General features: G+C 36.2%; 1 long non-coding RNA gene across 2 annotated transcripts; it reads left to right on the top strand.

The window, feature by feature from the left end:
• Positions 1 to 13,639: 13,639 nt before the first annotated feature.
• On the top strand, positions 13,640 to 20,362 carry LOC145596194 (uncharacterized). Of its 2 annotated transcripts, none has more exons than XR_014103080.1 (3): positions 13,640 to 13,790; positions 13,960 to 14,058; positions 20,133 to 20,362. It is a non-coding gene; the product is annotated as an uncharacterized LOC145596194 (long non-coding RNA). The 2 variants fall into 2 exon arrangements; XR_014103079.1 differs by having other exon boundaries at positions 13,640 to 13,839.
• The last annotated feature ends 3,065 nt before the right edge of the window (positions 20,363 to 23,427 follow it).

The following is a 23,427-nucleotide window of genomic DNA, read 5'->3' as shown; positions in this document are numbered from 1 at the left end:
TTGGGGCTTGATCTCGAACTGGACTCCCTCGAGATCGGGCGTAGGAGAAAGATGCGGAAAATCTGTCAGCGATGGTTGCGAATAATCGCTTAGCTTACGAGGTGGTGGAGGTGGTGGTGTACCCATCTCTAGTTCTGAATCAGAAGAATGCTCCGAATCACTAGAGGAAGGTAATGGATTTCCAGGAATATCACTACTCCCGGAATCTGCTAAGATCTGCCTGTAAAGATTCTTTTGTCTATGAAACGAGCGTTCGATCTCAGGATCGAATGGAATGTAACCTGATCTGGAACACCTGGGCATAAACAAAGAACTAAAAAAAACAGATATTAGTACTACCTCAAAGAACTAATGTCCCTTGAGGCAAAAGAGAAAATAATCTAAACTATAAAAACAATTAGAAATAAAAATAAAACCGTTTCCCCGGCAACGGCGCCAAATTTTGACAGGCTAAAGTCGTATCACCTAATCAAAAATAATTACCTAAGTCCACTAGCTAATGCAGATAGGGAAGTAGGGTCGAATCCTAATTAATTAATTAATTAATTATAATCTAAATTATTAAAGTAACCAATATTATTGTGAATAAAAGTCTATACTACGAAGGATATAAGTAGGGAGAATGAGTAAGGGAAGAAAACAATAATAATAAAGTCTAGGGTATAGGTTCACTAATAAACAATATTCCAGGGTAAACACGATAACCAATCATCAATGCATTAATTAATCAGATCGTAAAGGGCTTTCGCTACGTATTACAATCACAGAATTAATTTACCGGTATTGAATCTCATCTCTCGAATCTCGACCTAACCATTTATAAATTAATCTGCTTATTGAAACTAAGCCTAAACATCAATTCTCATCTCTCGAATCTCGAATCAATATTGCTAAACTCATACAATCAAATCTGGCCAAATCTAATTGCATAGCATGTAAACAATCAATAAGAAATCAATTAAGCATTAATAATTAACGATCATATAATTAACCCCTTCATATTATTTATTAGATCCCCATAAACCCTAGAAGGAAACTACTCCGACATGATCAAAACTAAACAAAGCATAATAATTAAACAAGACATAACATAAATCGGAAAGAATAAAATACTGAAATTAATTAAAGGAGAAATCGTACCAAGACGGCGGAATTACAAGAGTGTGAAGAACAAGGAAAGAAAATAAAATCTAGAGAGAGAAAGTTAAGTAGAGAGAAGGAGGAGAGAAACTAAAACTAGAGTAATAATAATAAGAAAAGATCGTCCTCTTGCCTAATAAAAATTACATTAATACTAAGCAAGCTCTAAAACGCTAAACAAAATTGATCGGAAAGCTAATTATTGCTGAGAGGGGACACGCGCCCGGTCGGGCGGTGGCTCGCCCGACCGGGCCCGCCTTCGGGCGGAGCGTATTGCCTTGGGCGAGGCTTCCGGGCCTCGAAACTTGCTCCCTTGGGCCTCCGAACTTGGCCCAAGTCCTCGAATCTTCATAATCGAGCCCTTAATCACCGATTTGATGCCTCCAATCGGTCTTGGGCTATCGAACTGGGTCGCGGTCCTCCAATACTTGTAGATGCTCCTCTAAAAGCTCGGGAAAATGCTCCAAGTACGCAAATTCCTACAAAACACAAGCAAAACTACCCAAGCACTGGAAAACACAAATTAGTAATAAAAGTGGCTCGGTTGAGCCAAAAACACTACTAATTACGACCAAGGGACGGGGATAAATATATATATAAAATGAACACATCATACCCTCATCCCCGAACCCTATTTGGTTTAAGACCTTATGGAGTTGATGGTCCTTTTGGATTGTCTTTTGGGTTTACAAGTTCCTAAAACTTGTTGGCGACTCTTTTGCTCTCTTTTCTTTCCCTTTGGAACGCCACCATACTTAAGTGTATGATCACAGTGGGGTTCAAGTTTGGGGTCATAATGCTTGAAATATTCCCTACAATTAATTAATCTGAAACTAATAACATTTGATATTAAATTGATTAAATTAAATTGATGAATTGTGATTGTTTAGTTTAGATGTGCTTTAGTTTAAATTGATGAAATGTGTTTGTTTTGGTTAGTTTTTTAGTTTGACTCGCTCTGTTATTGTTGTTGTTTTACGTAAATAATGAGAATATGAGATGAAAGGTGCCCTGAAATTAGTTGCTGTTGTTTGAATTTTGATATGCTTTGAATAATGTTGGAAAAGGTGATTGTTGGTGAAGATTCATACAAGACTCTAACCAAAGGAAAGAGTCGTGTGGCTATATGCTTCGAGATCGAAGAGTCTGCAAATGTAGAGGTTTCCCTTTCTCCACCTGAACCAAGAATGGTCTTTGATAGTTGGAAGAAAAATTGACTCATATTTTAGGGACTACGGGAAACAGGAAGGTTTCGGTGTAGTCCGTTCAAGTGGAGCCTCAATAGGGAAAGGTTCTAATGTTAAGGACAAGCGGATTTTGACATGGGCGTGTGAATGTTACGGTATGCCTACCAAGAGGGGCAAGAAAACTGATGCCACGCTTGTTTCGAATTTACAAATATGTGACGAAGTTTGTGTAGGACGAAAGAGCAAAAAAGTGCAATGCCCGGTGAAATTATATGCAAAGGTGAACGAAGGTGGGGATTGGGTAATTGATAAAGCCATTCTAGAACATAAAGGTCACTTACCAACCCCGGGGAAGTCCAAGAATGTAACACTCTAGAAATTCCTTTCCTTTAAATACACACTTTACTCTTTTAAAAATACGATTTGGGAATATCTAAGACATTACCGCCACTGTGAAAATGGCTAAGGCAATTATCAAAGACACACAGCGGAAGACTTAACTCAAAACCATTCAAAACAAGTCAACTTAAAAGTCAACCAAACGAAAGTAAAGATTAAAACCAAAGTCAAACGAAGTCAAATAAAATCAACCTACAACTTGGAACCATTAAAGGCCCTTATCAAATCCAATTAAATTACAAAAACCTTTGCGTTAGTCTCATAAGCATAACATAATATAATATAATATTTGAATGCAATAAGCCACATCTCAACTAACAGAAACTAGCATGATTCGCTCTTCACTCATGTCCCGTCATGAATATGTTTCAACACCTGAAAAGATCATATATCTCCACTTGCCCCCACTACTCTCCATTAAAATGGATCATCGTAGGGCCAAGATAAAGACATAGCCAGACACAAACAACACACATAATCAGCAAAGCTGAGTACATAAGCGTATTTCAACACACTAACATGCAACTCCTAGCATCACACATACTTACCTCATTGCACCTGTCTAAAAGCACACACAATAAGCAACAAGACTCTTTAACTGGACACTAAATAATTCATTTAGCGTTGATTACGCATCGAACGGGTTTCCAACTAAACCTACCTCAATAAATTGAGGCCCACTAACACGGGAGCTAACCGTGCTAGCATCACCTATGCCACACATTGGTGGCGGAATTCCAGCGCATAATAATAAAAGGGAATATACAGCGTCCTGTACTCCATTAGAAGTTATGGTTAAATATAAAACCCCATAATTCCCCCCATATGTTCATACTCAAGGTATATACGTTCCAAGAGTTTTGGTGCGTAATCTCTTTCACTTTACGTTATTTACATATTATTAGACTTGGTGATGACTCTCAAAGCATAACAACTCTATCATCAATAATAATTCAATCACTCAAACATACCAATTTAATTCTTGAATATTTAGTGACCACATAGTATTTAATGTTGAACCCTTTTTAATTCTACCTCAGTGTCAAAGACACCTTAAACGCATAAAGCGCCAATAATCCTATCCCTCGGTGTTAAAAACACCTTAAGTGCACAAAGGCACCAACATACTATTTATTCCTTGTGTACATAGACACTTATATAGTTCCTTCCTCATGCTTAATGCATCAATAAAAATTATATGGATAATAATAAAATTCCTTTTCAATATTCCAAACATAATTAAACAATTAGTTTAATTAAACATGCTCTCTAACATGCCATAAATAAATATGTAGTCCATATACTCATGCTAAAAATATAATTTCCAATCCATAGATCATCACAAATAAATTCATGCTTCATAATTCAATCACCAATACTAATAAATTCACAATTTAATACATAAACCTTAGCATGATACTACTTGTAATTGATTGAAACCAAACCTAGCATGATTCTACATCATCAAATATGCTAAGTACGCGCACGTACCTCAATTAAGCCCATAAAGTGGCCGAAAATACTACAACAATTCCCGAATCAAGTCTCCTACAATAAGGGACAATAATATTAAATTAATTACTCTTGTATACACAATTTCCAGCAACTTAAACTCACTTTAAACTATTTAGAATAATCTGAAATTTATTTTAAAACCCCTAATTAAACTCCTTTTTAATAGGTTATCACGCCCTTTTATTAAAATCACAATTATACTACTTTAAATAAAATTCCAGCATTTTAAACTAATCAAAAACCCCTTTAAAACTTCATCAAAATATATTTTCATACTTAAATTATCTATAGAAAAATTAAATTATCTCTTACCCTTTAAACTCAAGGATAAAATTTTAAAAAAACTTCATTAAAAATCAAAAACTGCCCGAAAATCATACTTAGAGGCTGAATTTGGCCACGAGAGGGTGGTGCTCACTACCAAAGTCTTTCTTAAAACGTTGTTTCCACATGGAAAACACTACTTTTTTTGTCAAAATCGGATGAGTTTAGAACCTGATCGGGATTAAAACGGGATTAATATTAACGAACGGGAATCTATAAATTAAAACACGAATTTATGTGTTCAAAATAATCTGGAATTAAGTTAAACTAATTAGTAGTTATAATCACCAAAATTTCCAAAATATCATTACTATAAAGCCCTAAATCAATTATTCATAAAAACCCTAAAAATCAAGTCTTTAATAATTTTAAAACCCTAACTTATAATTTTATGAAATATGAATATAAAACACTTTATTATTTAAAATTTACAATCTTTAATCATCAAAACATAATTATGATATTAATCAAACATATTTTGAATAATTAAAACCAAAACCCATAAATAAAATCATCAAAATAGCTAGAATGAAAAGAGGAGAGAAAAAGGAAGAAAATAAGACTAACCTTTTTGTGTGGGAAATTTTGGGGATCTAGTAGATATATATAGTGTAGGGTAATTAGTGTAGGTTTGGGCTTCATATAGTCATGGACTTTAAATGTTGAAATAGGTGGCCCAAAAGTAAAAAATAGGGTGATTGGGTTCATAAGAAAGATGGGCTACATTTGGATTAAATACTTGTTGACCCAAATATAAATACTTGCTTTAACTATAATCCAATAATTCAAATAGTTTGACCCAAAATATATTTTATAATTAAATAAATGATTTATAAAATACATTAAAAATACGGGGTATTACAAAGAACATCACTAAATTTAGGAAGAAGTTCTTGACGGACAATCCGCACATTCTTAAACAAGTATTCAATGACCGCAGGGCGAGTGTTCCAGCTGCATCAATATTCAATTGTATGGTCCGTCAAAGGAATGGCTGAGAGGAGATCCAATTTACTCAAAGGGATTTGCATGATGAGGTTGCGAAGCAAAGGAAAATCATATTTGAAGAAGGTGATGCAAAAGCAATGTTTGCTTATTACTTCAAAAGGATGGTGGATGATAACCCACTTTTTTTCCATACCCATCGAGTGGATGATTTGGGTAGGCTCCAAGATGTGTTATGGGTCGATGCTAGGAGCTGGGTGGCGTACGAGGAATTTGGAGATGTTGTATACTTTGATTCAACTTACTTGACAAATGAGTATAAGCTCCCATTTTGTGATTTTGTCGGGGTTAACCATCACGGTCAAACCGTCTTGTTCGGATGTGCACTAGTGTGTCGCGAGACCGCGGAAACGTTTGAATGGGTCTTCTCCAGTTGGTTGAGGTGTATGGGTGAAAACAGCCTGTTGGGATCCTAACGGATCAAGATCCGGCGATGAGGAAAGCGTTGAAAGTGGCTATGAAAGGAACCATTCATCGATGGTGTATTTGGCACATTACCCAAAATTTTGGCAAGAAGCTTGGGAGCTTAAAAATTACAGTGAAATTGAAACTGATCTCGAGAATGCAATTTATGCTCACCACTAGACCAAGTTTAGCTTGGTAGCAATACTATATGTAATGCTTGTAGTAGCATCAAATACACTTAAAAGTGGTATTTTAGTAAAATTTCAATTCTATTCTATAGATTTGATCAGGCCCGACCAGTTAGCCTGGCTCAATTTTGGACAAGCTTTGGACAAAATTTTTCCACCCAAAATTTTTTAATCTTCCAACAGGTCTTAAAAGTGGTATTTTAATAAAATTTCAATTGTATTCTATAGACATGATCTTGTCAGGCCTGACTTAAGTTTGGATGGGCTTTGGACAAAAAAGTTTCTGCCCAAATTTTATTTATCTTCCTGCAAGTCTGGACATGCATTTTCAAGCATTAAAGTTAGTTTTTTTAGTCCGACTCGAAAAGGCCCTAAGAGCCTGCCAGCCTTGCTCTAATATTTCAAGTTTTAGGCATGCATTTTAGGTCCAACTCGACCAAAACATGCAAAAAAGTTTACTCTTGTCTCGGCTTGCCCTTTGATCATCACTAGTATTCTACGAGTATAAGCTTCTTGTGATATAATTAGAGGGTGGTCTCCATCACTATTTTCTCTTGATGGTAGGATCCACATTATTTTCTTCTCTCTCTCTCTCTCTCTCTCTTCCATGTACTTTTACTATATTTCAATATTATTATTCACATTTTACTTTAGATCTCACTCTCACCTAAGAGCACCGTACCCTTAGAGGGTGTTTGTTTACAAGAGTAAAGGGATGGATGATGAAGAAGATGTTTGGGTAAGAAAAATACAATGTTTGGTTAAGGAGACATGGAAAACGAAACAGATAAAAATACCCCCTTATCCTTCTATTTCTATAACCAAGAGGTGGCAAAGAGATAGAAAATGGGTTGAAAAAGACCAATTTGCCCTTAATGAAATGGAAAGTGTATGGGCCTACTTAGTTCATCTTATTTTCACTTGTTTTAGGTTTATCGTCATATTAAAACTACAATAAATTTTAATAAGTTCAAATAAATTTAAACCATAAATAAAAAATTTAAATAAGTGAAAATCAGATGAGTAAAACGCATTCTAAGGAGAGAACGAAAAGTTCATAAGGGTAATTTTGTAGTTATATCATTTATCCCACAATTATTACATACCAATATGGTATAATAATTATTTATCCTCGTCCACCTACTAAGGCCCTGTTTGATTCACCTTAAAAAAAATAATATTAAGTAAAAATAATTTCAGTTCAGTGAAATTAATTTCAGTTCAGTAAAAATAAGTTCAGTTCAGTAAAATTCAGTTTTCTTAAAGAAGAATTATAATAGAAAATCAGTAAAAATAATTTCAGTTCAGTAAAAATAATTTCAGTTCAGTAAAATTAAGTTCAGTTCTGTAAAAATAAGTTCAGTTCAGTAAAAATAATTTCAGTTCAGCAAAATTAAGGTGAATCAAACAGGGCCTAATTCTCTATCTTTATCCTCTCTACTTATCCTTGTTACCAAACACCCCGTCATTGCAAGACAAGCCTAAATTTACCCTTTCATTTCCTCCCTTTACATAACAGGGTTACTATATAGAAAAACCCCAAAATAAAAATATGTTGAAGGTATCTAGTTAGTAAAAAAACAAAAAACAAAAAAAAATATCTAGCATAAATAAAATAGCTTAATGCATATATGCATATTTATATTAGGCAAATATAATTTTAATAATCTCAACTTTGATTGATTTTCTATAAATAATCCAATTTTTTTATTATTCTAGAATAATCCCAACTTATGTGAGTATCTTCTTATAATAATCCGAACTTATATTTTACTTATTCACAATAGTCCCAAAAGGGATTATCAAAAGCAACAAAATAACATTTTGGATTATTTTAGGAAGATACCTACATAAGTTAAGATTATTCAAGAAAAATCAAAAGTTGGGATCATTTAAAGAAAATCAATCAAAGTTGGTGATTTAGGTATTTTTACCCTAGCTAGCTTGCCCAATTAGAGCCCGCCACGTGTCACTGGAAGGGGCGCCACTTTGGACCTTCTAGAGGGCGACACGTGGCAGGCAAATAAAGGCCCCTGGGATTGGCGGATTTCAAGGCCCAAATCCCGAGGCCCTGCAAAAAACAGTGTGCCCTTCCGAAGGGCACAAAACCCTAGGAATGACACATTCCTAGGACCCTATAAATAGGGAACATTCCCCTCATTTATGGGGTATGATTTTGATACGTACACACTTTTCTAGGACACATCACTGATTGAATACCAATCATTGCCTGAACTGTCACTCTCAAGAAACAGTACACTCGAGCTTGGAATCCAAGCAGATAACCTTTCTTTTCGCACGTTTTCTCTCCGAATCCGTACTAACTTAATCTTCGGAGGCGGACCACCGACCATTCGATGTTCCGTTGTTTTGCAGGTACAGGCGTCTTTGTAGAATCCAGTCTTCGTGTTTTAACTCTTCTGTGGGACACAAAAACGCCGAAATAGTTGGGATTACTAAAACATATTTATCCTAAAATATTATACACTCAAAATGAAAATAGTCCAAATTAAGTATTATTATTTGTATTTTATTTTCACGATTATATCATTATATGCATAAGTGAGTACCCGAAACTAAAATTAGTCCCTATGGTTTCAATTCTGATTCCAACATTTTAGGACCTAATTGAACTAATTCCAATTCTAATTCCGAATTTTAAAACTCAATCCTAACCAATTCCAGGTTCGATTTCTAATATTTTGACGGAGTCCCCGATTTGTTCACCCCTAGAAAATATGTACAAATAAGAAAATATCATTCATTTCGTATATTATGACTTTTTCTCATTTTGTGTTAAAATATAAAAATATTAATTTGATATTTTCATTTTGTGTATTTTTATTTTTTTCTTCAAATCTCTTTTACTTTTAAATATATTTAATAATTAAATCTACACATATTAGTTAACAAAAAATTTAAATATTTTAAGCATCCTTAAGTATGGACGTTTTAAGTTAATTGGGCCTATTAATTTATAAAAAATTATTAATATATATATTTAAAAAGATGGAAAAATAACTATATATTAAACATTGAATTATTTAATATGAATATGATAAAATAAAAACTATGAGTAATATGTAGCGATACACGTAATTTTATGTGTTAGTTATATACAATATAATACATACGAAGTATGTATTTTAACGTAATTTGTTAATTTTGTTTGAAATAATCCGGTAGGGCCGGGCAGCTTTAGCTTGGCGAATCGCATCCCCGCGCAACGACACCGCTCTTTGCCGTTCTCGCTCATGCAGCTTATGAGGAAGACAGATATCTAAAAAGTATTCAGTGATATGACTTTCCTACTGATTGAATCGCTTAAATGAATGAAAGGAAAGGTTGCTTTTAGGAGAAATCTTCCCCTCTTAAAAAGAACGTTATTTGTAAATATATTAATAATTTAATGTAATTTACATATGATGATTGAACACATATATAAAAAAAAACATCTAATATAAGATTTGTTGTAATATCAAAGGAAAACATAATTGAAATTTATTTGAGTGGTTTTGCTATGGATAGTTTAATTATGAATATTTCAAGTAGTTTTGATTATATTTCCAAACTTCAAATTGAAGCTCGAAGATGTTATACGAATGAATGTGTGAAAACTAATATAATCAACCAGCATTGTATTTAGGATCAAATTATGGTGCAGGTTGAATTTGATGATGATTCTAAAGTTGGAAATTAGGAGATAAGACAAATGTGGATGGGATAAATGATATAATTATTTAATATCATTCTAATAAAATCTATCCAGTAGGCTTAGCACATCTATTTTAAAAGTGTTTTCTTAATTTGTTTTCGGTTCGGACTCGGTAGGGGCTAGTGGAGGCTTACTAGTATTAGCTTGAAGCACTTTTAATATTTCTTGTACTTTCTCTTCTAAAAATATTGTAGCTTGTAATGTAGTAGAACCTAATGGTAATGAATGGAATGTGCTATTTGTGTACGGTGCTCCTCACCTAGACAATAGGGAGGAGGTGTGGTTTTCTTTACTTTCACAAATCAGATTAAATCCCAATTTTCTAGTAATTGGGGATTTTAATCAAGTTGAACACTCTTACGATAAATTAGGGGGTTCTAGAATTATTAAAGGGTGGAATGAATTTATGGATTGGAGGTTTAATTCTAGAAAAATGGAGGTGCCGTACCTAGTTCCAAAATATACTTGGAATAATAAAAGGAAAGATCATACTCTAGTTTTGGAAAGAATAGATAAAGCCTACTGTGATACTACTTGGTTGGACAATTACCCAAATGGTCGTGTGATTCACCAACCTTTAACCGTCTCGGATCATGGAGCGATTGTATATGATAGTGACTATGGGAAGCTTGTTTCAAGAAGACCTTATCAAATCGAGAATTGGTGCCTTCATTTTGAGGAGATTACTAAGATCATTAAAGAAGTGTGGGAGGCAAATATTAATGGGTCTCATATGTTTGTGGTGCAACAAAAAATGCAAATTTTAAGGCCTTTACTTCGACAATGGTGCTTAAAGTATAGGAAGTTTTGGGGTATACATTGGAATGATCTTACGGAAACTTTGGCTAATGAAGCTTCAAGAATTAATACGGTTGAGGAAGGTATGGATTTCATTACTCTTCTAAAGTCTAATATTACAAAAATTGATATTGACTTTATGTATTGGAAGCAAAGGGTTAAACAAGTATGGATACAAAAAGGGGACATTTCCTCTAAACAAATGTACTCTAAAATGAAACAAAGACAAAGAAAAAAAATGATATTTGTATGTTGAAGGATACTGATGATACATGGGTGGAGGGACAAGAAAATGTTATTCCTGTCGTAGTAAATTTTTTAAAGGATGTTTATGATCCAAAACTAGGAGGAAATAGTGATGATGAGATTGATTTGGTACTAAGGGAAATGGAGCTACCTTGTTTATCAGAAGAGGATAAAGAAATTTTTAATAAGAATTTTACTCCGGAAGAAACTAAGGAGGCCATGTTTGGGATTAAAAGTGATAAATCTCCGGGTCCAGATAATTATAATGCGGAATTTTTTAAGAGGCACTGGGGAATTGTTGGACCTTCGGTTATAACGGGTATTACTAGCTTCTTAAATAATGGTTTTATCCTAAAATCTTGGAACGAATCCATCCTGGTTATGATTCCTAAGATTGAAAATCCAGAAGAAGTAGGACATCTTAGACCTATAAGTCTATGCAATACTATATACAAGTGTGCCTCTAAGTGTATGGTAAACAGAATAAAGCTTGTCCTACCAAAGCTTATTTCAGACTATCAACATGCTTTTGTCCCGGGTCGGCATATGTCCGATAATGTTCTTCTTAGCCATGAGCTTCTCCATATGATAAATGGTAGGCGGAAGGGGGCAGACTTGGCAGTGGTTAAAATGGATATGAGCAAAGCTTACGACCGTGTAAGATGGGATTTTCTGGAAAATATTCTGAAAAGATATGGTTTCCCCAACCATTTGGTTTCTTTGTGTAGACAATGTTTCTCTACAGTCTCCTACAAGATTCTTATAAATGGGAGTGTCTCGTCAAATTTCAAGCCCAGTTGTGGATTACGACAAGGTGATCCCCTTTCTCCGTATTTATTTTTGTTTTGTATGGATATTTTTTCAAGAATGCTACAGCTTGCGGAGGACATTAATCTTCTTAAAGGAATCAGATTGTCAAGACAATCACCAAGGATTAATCACCTTTTCTTCGCGGATGATGTCCTACTTTTCTATCATCCATTGAAAGAGGCTTGTACCTCTATTTCAACCATTATTGGGCGTTTTTGTAAGATTTCAGGAGAGCAATTGAATTTGAACAAATCCTTTATCAAATTCAGCCCAAGCACAACTTCGGAAAAGCAAGATAGCTTTAAAAATATCTTGCGTATGAACATTACGACAAATTTGGGAACTCACCTGGGAGCTCCAGTTGATTTTCAATCGAATGAGAGCTCAAATTTCACATTACTAGTGGATAATATTGCGGGGAAAATTTTGTCATGGAATGCTCTCAACATTTCATTTTCAGTAAAATTAGTACTAGTAAATACAGTCCTTGTCTCGATGGCAGCACATGTTATGAATTGTTTCAAGCTTCCGTGTGCTATTGCTAACAAGATTGAGAGTTTGGTGATGAGGTTCCTATGGGGTAATAAGGGAAATAGGGTATCCATTGGGTAAAAAAAGGGATTGTTCAACTGCCTAAAGGAATGGGGGGTTTAGGGGTAAGAAAGGTGGAAGTTTTGAATGATACCTTGCTGATGAAGCAAGCTTGGCGTATGCACAATAACCCTCAACTATTGATTTCTAGGATCTATTCCATGAAATGCCCTTCTATGCTATTAAAGGGTAGGGGACACTCCCTAAAAAACAGAAAGATCTCTTGGGGAATGAGAGGTATAAGGAGTAGTGAAATGAAGTTTAAAGAAGGATACGGATGGAAGGTAGGAAATGGGAGTAATATTAATGCTTTTCGTGACGTTTGGGTAAACGGGAAAATTCCAGAGCCTAAGTCAAGTGTAACTCTTCAACAAGCTTTAAGATGTAAGGTGAGTAGTTTTATAAAAAGGGAAGACCGAGCATGGGATGCAAGGAAACTACGTGACTCCTTCACGTTTGCAGATGCGAGAGAAATAGGGGATATGGAACTCCCGGAGGTAGATAGGGATGATGTGTTTTGTTGGAATTTTACCAAGGCTGGTGACTTTACCACGAAATCGGGATATGCCTTTTTACTAAGCAAACAATTTCAGAATGATAGAATTACGCTTGATGAGGTTAATTTTTTGAACTTCATGTGGAAACAGAAACTGCTTCCAAAATGGAAAATATTTATCTGGAAAGTGTTTTATAATGGTTTGCCGGTTAAGAGTAATCTGCTTCATAGAAATCTAAGCGATTCGAGCTTGTGTGAGCTTTGTAATAGTGAAGAAGAAGATATCAATCATCTTTTGCGACAGTGTAGTACTCCAAGGAGGGTTTGGTTTGGTGGAACCCTTAATATTAGATCAGATGAAAATATGGAGAGTACTATTCAAATTTGGTTAATCTTTTATATCCGACTCTTTTATAGTCAGGATGGTCCTGCTAGTGAGAGGGTTCCAATTTTCTTAGCCACCTTATGGGAAATTTGGCTAGCAACACTAGTGGAAAAAAATCTCATTCGTAACAGGCTATTTGTAACGGGCAAAGCTTTGCCCGTTACAATTAAGATACTCGTAACGGGCAAAATAGTGTCCATTACGAATACTTATGTATTTGTAACGGACAAATTATTGCCCGTTACAAATAAATAAGTATTCGTAACGGACACTATTTTGCCCGTTACGAATACTATATTACACGTAACAGGCGTATTGTGTCCGATACAAATGCCTAAACTTGGCCCAACTAATGAGAGGAGCCCAATACTTGGCTTATTAGGGTTTAACCTAATAGCCGTCATTCACCTCTTTCTCTCTTTTCAGTCCCTCACTCCTTCTCTCTCCTCCCCGTCATTCAACTCTTTCTTTCATTTCAAACTCAGGCCCTCTCTCCTCTCCTCCATCAATCTTTCCCCTTCCGTTGTAGAAAAACAGCGAGATGGAACGACAAGAGGGAAAAAATGGTTAAATGTTGTTTGATACAGTATACCACCGTCCACTGGCTTAATTTCTAACAGTTTTTCTTCATTGAAGTCTCATTCTCTCTTTCTTCATCATTTTCATCAATTCACTTCATTTCCTAAGAATTAATTTTGAAAAAATTTCTTCTGAATTTTGTAATTAATTCGAATTTGTTTTATATATTTTTGTAGAAATCATCAATGGCGGTTCCTAAACTCGACACGAAGACAGTGGAGAAGCGGGTGAAGCAATTTAAGAGGCCGCAAAGTGATCGTAAGAATTGCGTCAAGGTATAATTTCAGTATGAATTTTGGAAAATATTATGCGATTTATTTATTAGATTCTCCATATTTTGCTTGATGTTTAATTATTTACAAAATGTGATAGTAAGCGAAGATTTTCCTTGAATTTGATGTTGTTAGTGGTCAATTTTTATATGAATAGTGTAGTTTTCATGTATAAAGTGCAATTTTTTCGATAAATTTTCATATGAACTGGAAATTCAAGGGTTTATTGACGGAAGTTGCGCCGGATCTCCTTCCATCCGCCCTTCCACCGCCTTCCGCCGCCCTCCTTCGCTGCTTCTCCCTAATCTCGCCGGGTTTGTTTGATCTAATTTGTGTGACTTGATTTGGATGATTGATGGGTTTGAGTTAATTTTGCTGGATATTTTGTTGTATAAATTAATTGAATCGACATTATGTGTTTTTTTTTTTTTTTTTGGTGGGATGTGTCAAAGATTAATTCATTTTTGGTTGTGTATAATTTTTATGGGGTTATTTGATTAGGATTTTTATTTCATACATTAATTCAATTTTAAAAAGTAATCAAATGTAGGAGCTCTATTTATCTGTAATTCTAGATTTTGAGTTTAACTTTTTTTTTTCTTATTTGTATAGTGATTTAAATGCTTAGAAATAAAAATGGTACTTTTCTCCTTATGTGTGCGGTACCCCTTTTGCTTGATTAAATTGAAGATCTTTACATTTGACATTATTTCCAATTTATTCATAAATTTCTTATATGTATTGACTGTATATATCTGATTGTGACTTTTATTTTGTTATTTTATGACAATTCTATGATATTAAGTGAAGTTTGATATCAGGTGAAGTTTGATATCAGGTGAAGTTAAGCAAGTGTTATGCATTCTTACTTTTTGCTCTGTAGTAGCCTTGAAAAAAATCATAGCTGTACTAGCCTTGAAAAAAAATCATAGCATCATCTGCAAAAAACAAGTGAGAAATCGAGGGGGACCTTCTTGTAACCTTAATGCCTTGAATCAGTTTGATATCTTCTGCTAGTAAGAGCATCCTGGAGAGCACATCCATACAGAATAGAAAAAGATAAGGAGAGAGAGGATCACCCTGTCTCGGGCCACATTCTGGAGTGAAAGAGTCCGTAACCCTTCCATTAATCATGGACTTGTAGGATACAGTAGTAATGCACTGCTCAACCCATTTAACCCATTGAGCCGGGAAGCCATAAGCTTTTAGAGTTTTAACAATAAAAATCCAACTCACCCGATCATAAGCCTTCGACATATCTATTTTAAGGGCCGCCAGAGGACATTTAATCTGATTGCTATTGATGACATGTGTCAATTCATGACTTAGAAGAATATTGTCCTCCATATACCATTTCAAAAGCAAGCTGAAAATCTGTGATTAGCTTCGGAAGAGATTTTTTCATACGATTGACCATGCACTTAGTTATGCATTTGTAAATCGTATTGCACAAACTAATATGCCTGAAATGCGCTGCAATCTCTGGGCAGTCTACCTTTGGAATCAAGATCAAGAGCGAAGCATTAAATTCTTTCAGAAGGAAACCAGTTTTAAAGAAATGTTGCACCGCCTCGATCACAGAGGTTCCTACTAATTTCCAGTGAACATGAAAAAATTCCGCGATAATTCCATCTGGCCCTGGGGATTTCAGATGGTGAATAGAGAACATAGCATTCCTGATTTCTGGGGGGTTAAAAGGTTTCACCAAGGTTGTTGCCTCTTCGTCATCTAACTGCGGAAAAACCATTTCCCTGAACAATAGATCAATATCAACTGACCTATTGTTGTCCGTCTGATCCTGCATTGTTAGGCTCGGCATAAACACCTGTTTTAGTGATTCTTGGATCACCAAAGCCACCTGATCTTGCCCTGTAACCCACTGGTCCTCATCATTTCGGAGGGAGACAATTTCCCTTCGCTTTTGCTTTTGCTTAACTCTTTTGTACATCATTGATGATGGCATATCCCCTTCCCTAATCCATGAGTCTTTCAAGCGTTGTTGCCAATAGTGAAAGTCAATGGCACAGTTTGGAATTAAGTTGTTAATTCCCGCCACAAAGTCTACCCCATCACTCAATGTAGCCACTGCCGACCCTTGTCTTGATAAGCTATTTGTGATTTGTCTCCAATTAATTCCCCAAAAGGTTCTATTGTCGAGACACCAATTCTGAGCCTTTGCACGAAAAATATGAAGATATCTAGCAAGGGTGTACATGCTTGATCCACTCACACTGCTTGCCCAAATATCAGTAGTCATCAAGTGTATATCTGAGAATTTCAAGCACCATCGTTCTATTTGATAAGGTCGATTTGATCTTAGGAATGTTGGGTTTGAGTCATACACAATTGCCGCATGGTCCGAGACTATAATAGGTTCATGGTGAACTCTCCCTTCTGGAAAATCATCAAACCATTGAGAAGTACATAAAGCCTTATCCAATCTTTCCATAATGAGACCATAATTCAATCTTTTGTTCGTCCAAGTAAAACGAGGACCCGAGAATGGAACATCCATGATATCATTTTCCAAGCGCCAATCCACAAAATCATTAAGACCCCTAATTATAGTAGACCCACCCAATTTGTCTTGTAGAGAGTCAATTTGGTTGAAATCCCCAATTATTAGGCAATTAGGGGTTAAGGAAAGCAAAGTAGAAAGTTCCCCCCATATTCTTGATCTTTCTTCAATCTTAGGCTCTCCGTACAAAAATAAAACATTTCTATTACTTCCATTAACTTCTTTGAGGTTACAAAAGATGAAGTTGGGAGATAAGGCTATGCAACTACAATCCCCATGATACCAACTAAAAACCGCAAGCCCCCCCTTAGTACCTTCCGAGTCTACTCCATAAGAAAAAATTGGAGTAAACGGATCCACTACAAGCTTAACATCACTAAAGGACATCTTAGTTTCCGCTAAAAATAAGAAAGTAGGAAGTTTAGTAGATAATAGCCACACTAGATATGGATGTGTAGGGGCTTGTGTGTCATTTAGACCCCTACAATTCCATGAGAGGATTTTCATATATCCCTCGGGGGCTGATTCGGCGCAGCCGCCTCACCAAAACATTCATCCATAGAACTCATGATTGCTTGTTGTACTTCAATTTCCATATCATCATTTCCACAAGATTCCTTTGAGGTTACTTCTTCACTCCTTGATTTCTTAGATGGACTAGAATATGAAGAGGAAGAAGAAGTTTGCATTTTCCTCTTGCCATTATCTTTCTTGATCCGAGAAGACCTTACTTTCACACCCCATTGCCTTGCCATATCAACATCCGAAATAGCCTTTGACTTGAATTCGAAACCCATATCTTTGTCCCTTTGCCATAAACTAAAACCACCCTTTTCCGACCATCTTTCAAGAGTTCGACGTCTTTTCTTTGCCACCCATTCCAAGTCGAAGGAGCTCTCTCTAATGGACCCATCATCACAAGAGCGAGACATATATTGAATTTCCTCCCTAGCTCGCTTTCTCGGCCAAGCCCCCGGACAATCAGTTGAGCTTAGCATTTGCGGATCATTGAGGTCACCATTTTGCGAAGCTGGGGAATTAGGAGGGTCGAATTCCATTGCCGGCATGTGGGGAAAACCGGGCTCAAAGAAAGGAGCTCTATCTGGCAGTGGCTCCGGGTACACTCTTGACGTGTTCCTGCTGCTTGTGAGGGAGTGAACAAGCCTTCGGCCTGCTTCAATAATGTTTCTTGCATATGGTAAAATATTAGAATTAGGAGAATTAATTCTAGTTAACCTTGGTTGCGGAAACGGCTCCAAGAGAAGATGCGAGGGAGCTGGAACATTCGACGGAGATGGAGAAAAAAGCTCAGCATTCGGCACGTCTTGGAGTAGCCCCGTTGGTGCCCTCGCACTTAACTGATTGAATGGTTCAGCCGTCCATTCCGAAATTCCCAAAGTTTGGAACATAGACCTAGGTTGGTGCTGCCCCTGTTGATTTGCCGCACCCGATGATTCCCCCACCTCGTAGGTGGAGTTAGCAAAACGTTGTTGTGGTGGCGGTGGTGGAAATGAAGTCCCATGCTGATTATTCGTTGGACTCCAACGAGGTGGGCTTCTTGTGGTGATTTGTAACCAGCCCCCTAGACAAGTCATGGCGGGTTCGCCATCATCACTAGGGCCCCTGCTCCGCCCCTGCTGCTGCTGTGGGTAAAACCGAGCGTAAGGATCCCCCTGTAAACCATAGTGTCTCCCCGGAGAAGGAGATAAGTTAGGAGCAAAGTCTACTTCTCCTTGGTCGTGAGATTCCTCCTCCGGGTCACTATTCCCTGAATAATAGACCTCCGTGTCGTTTGATGGCGACGATTGATCGAATTTCGACCCTGTGAAATCATTATCTCTTTGACGCCGCATTTCAGCATATAAATCTTCCGGCTCCTCCAATCTCCTCAGATTGACAGCCGTGTTTTGGAAAATGTATCTATCCGGCAACCTACGGATCATATTGGTGTAATAAGGCTGATCCATAGGCCCATACAAAATGCGAAGCCCACTTTGCTCCCTAGCAGCCATCCGCTGCCTCAGCCGTCGTCGTGCCACCTGAGAAGTCAGATTACACCTCCTCGTTGAATGACCAACCAGCCCACATTGCTTACAAAACTTAAATATACCTTCGTATCTAAAGTACACCCATTCCACTTTCTCTTCCGAAACAGGGATGAAACACCCCGGTATTAATGGCTGTGAGAGATCAATAATTAATCTTGCCCGTAACTCAGAAAATCGCGGAGCCCGATCACTAACTTGGTCAAGCATATCAATATGACCTATACGCTCAAAAATACGACGAGCCTAGTGAGATGTTAGAAAAGGAAAAGGTAAGCCGTAAACTCTTACCCAAACTTGAGCCATCGAGAATTCAATTTGCTGCGGGACATCAAGAGGTTGGTATCGGCGGAAGACGATCATTCTTCCGTCAAAATTGGCTGTGTGCTCCTTTATGAGACCCTGTCGATCCAAGGGCTCCCTACACTCGAACAGAAAATACACTCCTATTTTATGCACCCTGATATCACCACGTCTCACCCACCTCGAATTAACCATGTGTTGAACATATTCCACGGATGGTGGATTATGACCAATGAAGCTACCAATAACACACCAATAGTAATTAATTCGATCGTGAGACTGTGAGTTGTTGGACGAAGGAATTAAATCCCCCATTCTAAACACTGAGTCTTGATTGTTATTCTCCATTAGCAGAGTTTAACAAGAAGAAGAAAACAAGAAAAAGGAATAAATCATAGGAAGAAATACTCAGAGAAGAAATTTGATTGATTGAATATGCTGAAACAACCAATTAACCAGAGCATTTATAGCCAAAAACACAACTCTTCAGCTCCCCCTCTCCCATACATGTCCGACATCTGTAATAACTATATAGCACGCCCGAGAGAAAATTAATTAGCCTGAGTTCGGGGCTCTAAGCTAGTAGCAGAAAAATTTTGCTTCACTGATTGGGTGAGTTTATGGAAGAAATCACCAATCAGGCTTTAATCATCTACAAAATCGAAGGAAGGATATGGAAAGGTTTATGCCTTTGTAATTGAATGCAAGCAAACTCCACTGATAGGGGGAAAGAAGAGCACCCAATGAAAATGCATGCAAGAAAATGCTTTGACCGAGAAACTCACAACTTAGTGAGATAAGCTCTCAACTTTTAGAGAGAGAGAATTTTTTTACATTTGCAAGGTTGATACATTGTGTGGGTATGGTATTGCCGTGAGTGGCCAAGGTTTTCAGTAATTACTGCAGGGTTTGTTCAGTTTATGATGCTCATCCATATGCAGGATGTAGTTAGCTTATTTTTACTTATGATTGAAATGTAGGAACTGTGGCATTGTTAGTTTGATCCATGTCAGTTGAGCATTGGTATCCCTTTGGTAAATGTAGGCATTCTGCTATAGTGTAAGTTGGTAAATATTGGTGGAGAAAATGGCTTCTCCTTTGATCAGCATTTGAAGAGATTGATTTTATCTCATGGAATATTATATTATAGTGTCGGTCAATTGTATGCTGTTAAATTCATTGTTATCTCACCATGATGTCTATCTGCTCAGCCCTCATTATATTCCACCGACTGCGTTGGCACTCTATCTAAGTCCACCTCTAGAGCAGCCTCAACCTCGCCGGAGAAACGAAAAGAGAAAGCAGTCTCAGAAGTTGCCTTAAGACTCAACGTCTCAGACCACAAATGTCGGGATAAAACTTGTTTTTATAATAATTATGATTTGTTTTTGCTCTTTTATTAGTCTTAGTCTTATTATATGAGCAAGTTGATGTATTTTGCAGTGATAATGAATATATTTTTGCTTATAGTATATTAAATGTGTATTATACTTGTGTAATAAAAAAATTATTTGTGTTTTATACTTGTGTAATATATAAATAATCTGTGTATTATACTTGTGTAAAAAAAAAAAAGAAATTATCTCATTATTTGATAAAATGATCAAGCATGTGCTAGCACGTGCTGGATTTTTTTAAAATTGCATCAAACGTAACGGGCAGATATAATGACCGTTACGAATAACCCGTTATTCGTAACGGGATTTGCCCGTTACGAATAACGGGTTAATCGTAACGGGCACCTGAAAGCCCGTTACGAATAACGGGTTAATCTTAACGGGCACCTGAAATGCCCGTTGGGAATAACCCATTATTCGTAACGGGCACTTTAAACGCCCGTTACGAATAAGTAGTTATTCGTAACGGACGGTGCTCGTTACGAATAATAATGGCCATCCGTAACGGCCGCATACGTAACGGACGCTGCCCGTTACGGATGGGCCCTTTTTGCCCGTTACGGATGGCCTTTTTTCCACTAGTGCAAGAAATGAGTTCATATTTAGAGGAAACATGGTGCCTGCAGAGGAGATTCTGGAGAAAATTGACAAGCGTATGGAAGAACATCGGACTTTTGTGAATCAGGAAACAAGTGGGCTAGAAGAAATGTATCCTCAAGATCTAGACCGTATGCATCCTCCAGGGTTCACAGTTGCAAGTTTAGGTAAGATAGTTCAAGGCTACTCCAACTTCTCGATACAAATAGATCGATGGTGCTTGGAATAAGCAAACAAAGAGGATGGGTACAGGTTGGGCACTAGCGGACAATGGAGTATTAACAGGGCATTATGGCTGCAGTTTTGGTATGGCAAGCTCTGCTCTTCAAGCGGAAGCTATAGCTTGCCTAAATGCTATAAAATGGTGCCTCCAGGAAGGGTTACATAGTATGGTATTTATAACGGATGTTGTTAACTTGGTTACTCTTTTGCAGAAGGGGAAGGCCAGAGATAAACAGTTGAGTGGACTATCTCTGAGATCAAGGAAAAGGGTAAGAGTTTTACCTGGTGCGTTATCCGCAAGGAAAGCAGAGCAAAGGTGGAAGTAGCCCATAGATTAGCTAAGGATGCAGCAACCTTTTTAGTTTCTTATGTTACTAGTCCTTCTTCGTTTATGTACTAAGCTATTTGTTTTTCCAATGTCAAAAAAAAAAAAAAAAAAAAAAGTTAAACCTTTATGAATTTATTTTGATCCTAGTGAAATTTAACACTAAAGTTACCTCCATTAAAGACAATGGTGCCTAAACTCGTAGTAGTGTAGTGTAGTGATGTGTAGGCTAACATTGCAAGAAAGAGAGGGTTTAAATATCTAGTACTTCCCTACTTCTCCTTTTTTTAGTTTCACCTTCAATCATTTTGCTGGAGTTTCTTTTTTTACTTAAGATGATACCTTTTTCTCAGAAAGAGAGGGTAGGTTTGGCAGTCCTTTTTTTTTTCTTTATCGCAGTTTATTTTTATTTTTTTCATTAACATCAATAAAAGATTATGGGCTTGTTTGGTAAATGGCTTTTCATTGGTTTTTTGATTGGCTTTTGGCTTTTTCATTTGGTCAAACATCTAAAAATTGTGTTTGGTAAATGGCTTTTTTAGCCAGTTGAAAAGCTGGCTTTTAAGCCAAAATGAAAAAGCTACGTACTTGGAGTAGCTTTTGGCTTTTGACTATCTAAGTTATAAATAACATACAACAACCAATTTTACCAAACATGTTTCTAAAATAATAAAAAGTCAAACAGCCAATAAAAAAGCCAATACAAACAGCCAGTCAAACCAGCCGACACCCAACAGCCAGCAGCCAATTGCCAAACAAGGCCTATATGTTAAAATTAATGGCAATCTATTTCTCTAGGTATAAAACTAGTGTAAAATTCACTTGTTGATTATCAACCACTCTAAAAATTAAGAGGGTTTTTTTTTTTTTTTTTTTTTTTTTTTTTTTTTTTTTTTTAAATTCAGGATCATACTATCATATCATATCAAATAAAAAAGAAAAACAGTGATCTATAGACAAATTACTACAAACACAATTAGACAAAAGTAAAATTTTTATTTTTTGTAAAATAAACTCGAATTTATAAAACAAAAATTTACACGATTGAATACAAGTAAAATATTGAAGAAACTAAAAAATAAAATTACTAGATGATATTGTTGTAGAAAATTTGTGAAAAAAAAAACAAAAAAGGAAAGAATCAGATGAAAGATCTAATATTGTTGGAGTTATGAAGCTTAATTATGGAGTTTAAAATTAAGGAGTCAAAGAGGTTCCCACAAACAAAAAAAAAAAAAACAAAAATATATGTTGAATAGGATTGAACCTCAAACCAATAGACCATGAGGAATAATCTTAAACCCACTAACCCACTAAGCCAGAAAAATTTAAGCAACAATTAAATGAGCTCTTTAATATATCCTAAAACTCCGCACACATATTCTTAGGTGCACACTCTTGCACCTAGAAATAGGTGTAACAACAGCACAATATGAATATTAGTTTCACAATATGAATTAAGCCCCAATTTCAAATTTTAAAAATTAGTGTTCATGTTAGTATCAAAAAATTTGGGGGGGTTTTTTTTTTTAATTGCAATTGGTTAATGTAATTCGGGTTTAAGAATTATAATTGTGTTCAATTAGAAGTAATGGTTGATGCTGGTGGTTGTCAATTGTAGCAGGAAATATCCTCCATAAGTATATCACCATCAGAAAATTTTGTGGTGTCACCTCTTCTCTAGATGAAAAAGATAGTGATAAAGTTCAGAGTTAGGGTTTTACTTTACAGAGAGAAGAAAACAAATTGAGAGGAGAGAGGTTAAATTTCAGAAAATTTAATGGAGGAAGGTGAGAAATTGATTGCAATTGAATAGAGAAGATGAGAAAATAAAGAGAGAAAGGAAAATCGGGTTTATACCTTTTAACTTGGACGGAAATGAAAAATAGTGGGGCCCTCAGCAATTTTCAGTCACTGGAGTTAGGTTGTGGTGGTAAAATCTAACTTTAATTTTTGTATGAGGTG

This window comes from Chenopodium album, chromosome 19, assembly GCF_948465745.1.
Source record: "Chenopodium album chromosome 19, dcCheAlbu1.1, whole genome shotgun sequence".
Classification (NCBI taxonomy): domain Eukaryota; kingdom Viridiplantae; phylum Streptophyta; class Magnoliopsida; order Caryophyllales; family Amaranthaceae; genus Chenopodium; species Chenopodium album.
The sequence above is the reverse complement of the archived record's forward strand: the minus strand, read 5'-3'. Positions and strand labels throughout refer to the sequence as shown.